Genomic DNA, 3,805 nt, shown 5'->3' on the forward strand with positions numbered 1-3,805 from the left:
TGTTTGAGTTGAAGTTTTTGTGGTTTTGGGTTTCTCTGGTTCAATGTACAACCCATCTTCTATACCTTTCTTTTTCAGCTTGATTTTCTCCCCTTTTTGGCATTATTTGCCAGAGGTGTATCCATGAAGAAAATGGTAGATGGACCTTTCTCACTTTGAGCATTCTGTTGTATGCTAGCCTTTATAGCCTTGATATCAGCTTGAGTGTCCTTGAACCGAGATTCCACCATGTTGGTCAGCATTTGTACTTGATTAGCATGCTTTTTAGCAGCCATTTGTTGCTGTTGTTCAAGCATGGGCTGGAAGCTATTCCAAAGCTCATTTGCAGCAAATGCTTGTGGAGCAGGTGCTTGAGCAGGAGGAACAGTTGATTGGGCTTTTTGAGCTTCTAACAGCTGCTGCACCATATCTTTTATCTCGGCAACAGAAGATTCCAAATTTTCAACTCTGGCCGTCAATTCATTGTATCTTGAATCATCACCTGAATTAACAGGATCATCTGATACCCCACCAGCAGTGGTTGTATCAATGTGTGACTTAGGAGCTGTGGCCCAAAAGTCATCCATTGATGCCCCTTTTTCTTGGTACTGGGGACTTCTTTCTTCAGCACTCGATAATCCTTTGATGTTACCAGCAGTTAAAGATAACTCACTGGTGGTTACCGATGTTGCCATGGAAGAAATTGCCTTCAAGGGAGTCTTAATAATGTAACAACTGTCCAACTGAAGATCTGTTGATCCACCAGTTGTAGTTGCTACTCCACTTGAACTACCACCGAGAGTTACTTGTAACTCAGGGGGTGTAACCTCCTCAGCTGTTGCTGGGTTAGCAGAGGTATGAGCATCAGACCCAGTCACTTGTGGAGGTATACTCTCAGTAATAGGTGATAGAGAGGAACTGGTTTATGTCTGTACCATATCAACTGCATGCAACAGGGGTATTATTGATTGTGGCAATATGATTGGTGAGGGTATGGGTGTTGAAAGAGACATGTCCTTGGGATCAGGACTGTGGAAGATGGATCCGAGTGGATACAGAGCTTCATAATTTGGTGTCCCTGTGCTTACAACCTGATCCTTTTGTGAGGATGCAGGAGGAGTTTTAGGCTGGGGTTGAGATCTTTCTTCCAACTGCTGTGAGGAAGTAGCAGCAGTGGTTTCATGTGACTTTTATGTTGTCACTGGCTTTGACTCTAGGATCTCATCTTCCAGAGTTGCCTTTGGTGTGGGTTTGGTGGGTTTTCTGGTTGTTTTTCTTTTGGTCTTTTTGGTGGCAGGTGTTGGTTTCAAGGCAGTGGGTGTGCTACTTTGATCACCTGGAGCAGTGGGCTCAGCAGTGGTTGCTTGAGGATCAGTAGCAGTTTCTAAATCCTGCTCAGCCTCCTTTGTTTTTAATTTTATTGGTGCCATCATTCTTGAAAATGTTTCAATTGTTAAACGGTTTATTTTGAATGAGACACCTTGTTTGGGCAATTCTGCATCTTTCTCTACAAATTTTTGTTCAAAATAGTAGCTTAGAAATCTTGGAAAGAGCAAAAATGCTTTATTATCAATGTTCTTTACCAAATCATCAAATATTTCCTGGGAGTAGTTATAGTTTTTATCATTTAAAATTGCATACCCCAGGCATTGGATTTTTGTTGGTATCTCATTAAAAGACGTTGTTTTATTAGAAACACACATGAGCAGTGTGTGGAATAAAAATCTGGGTGCAGAAGGGAAGTAACCCTTTTGTAGGGTATCCCTATTTGGTTGTTCTGCATAGCCCCTGTTCATGAAATCCTTTACCAACTCGTCTTTTGTAAATGAGGTTTTTCCATTTAAATCATCGAGTTTAAAGGTTTCAGAGATGGATTTTGGTGAGATGTTTACCTTCTTACCCTGTATCGAGGAGTTGATGGTAGCGATGATATCTCCTTGTTTTTCAAGGGTGGCATTTTTCCAGAACTCTCTCTGGGTATCAAGGTAGATAGGAGCGTCTGCTGTTATCAAAGTTTTTTACTTTGATGCAGAAAGGATGTCAAGGATGGAGTCGAAAGTGTGGTTATCGGTAGGTTTTGTGAGAATACCTACATAGTTGTGTGGAGCTTTGTAACGAATCTCCGGTGTTTCAGCGGCCATTTGAGTGGCATCTGCTGTTGTGGAGGAAGATGATGGTTTTGATTTTGTTTTCGATTTTGGTTTTGTCATTTTTGATGAAGAAGATCGAGGAAGATTTTTGGAGTTATGAGAGGGAAACTGCTTTGTGAAGAGAATGTTTGGAATTCAATTCGACAGTGTAATCCTCTGTTTGGATTTAATCAGGGTTTTATTTAGGGAAAAAGTGATTGCTGATGTGGCAGCGGTTATTTTGATCTGAAGGCTAAAAACTGACCACGTGTCAAACATCTGATGGAATGGTAAATGATGGAGGACAGTTGTTTTGACAACTACTGATGGATCAAGTATCAGTAGTTACAACGGTAATAAAATGAAACAGTGGATGTAACAGTGGATGGAACAAAGATTTTAAACATCAGTGTTTTGAAGAACAGAGGTTGACACTTTATCAGTGGACAGACTTTAGAGAGCAGATGTTAAGGCACAACAACATTTTAGATACAACAGTGGATAAAAATGAGAATCATTTTTAACAACTGTTTGTGCAGCAGTGTTTTGACTTTTGACAAATACTTTTAGCACCTGTTTGTTCAGATGTAGAAAATGATTTGTACTTGTAAAAGCACAATCTCTTGTCTATCATCTGTTGAGTACCAGAAATGCTATTCTTAACAATACACCTTTTAGATGTATAATATCAAGATTAAATTGTCAGCAGTTATCTTTAGAAATTTTGTTCAAGGTTTTGCCATCTGTCTATTATTTCAGACAGTGGTTTAGCATCCCAGATGATGAGTCCTTTTTACTACTAAACAACTCATTTTGCTTCTAATTACTTGAACTAGAACATGAGTGTCTCTGTAGTACAGACTTAATTTACAATCAACTTTAATCTATTACTACCAAACTTGAGCTTAACATGACCTTGATATGTGTGTCATTTCCTTTTGACCAGTTTTAGGGATAGTAATACACACAAAAATAAGGTAATTACATCCAGACCAGAGATGAACTTTCACTATATAAAAAATGAGTAAACGATCATACTATATTTTAAAGAATAAAATACATCTGGTTTTTATTTTAGAGGAAAACACCTTAACAAAAATCAAAGGAAGTTTTGAAAATAATCAAAAGGATCCGACAATTTTCCAGTAAAATTCTCAAGTTATTTTGACCATTGTTTGGATCATTTTCTTGTCAATTGATTGAAAGTTTCTTTTAAGCATAATCACTGGAGATGCCATTGCTACCAGAACAATTTCTGCATTGATGAATGCACACAGTTGCAAAATGACCACTGATGATCTAACTTTTAAACCTCAAAAGTGTTTTATGCTTATACTCTTTTCTTTTGATTTCAAAAGTTTTTGAGATAGCCACACTTTGAGATTTGTTCATTTTTCTTTTCCCTTTTTACCCTTTTTATTCATATGTTCAGAAATACTCACTAGGAGATTATATTTTGCACATACTTTGTCCATAATCATTTTGAAGCAATGTTTTGAGAGATCTGACCATATTCGATCATGTTTTATTACATATCTCACATTACCTATGATTAGGACAGTTTTGACACCTTATTTTCTCAATGTGTTTTAGACAAAGTCGATTTGATCCTTTTGAAGGTACTCAACTTGCCTTTGAGCACATGAGAGATTTTGACAAAAGTTTTATTCCCCCTTTTCTATGTCAGCAGTATTCTA

Source organism: Helianthus annuus, chromosome 12 (genome assembly GCF_002127325.2).
Source record: "Helianthus annuus cultivar XRQ/B chromosome 12, HanXRQr2.0-SUNRISE, whole genome shotgun sequence".
Taxonomy (NCBI): domain Eukaryota; kingdom Viridiplantae; phylum Streptophyta; class Magnoliopsida; order Asterales; family Asteraceae; genus Helianthus; species Helianthus annuus.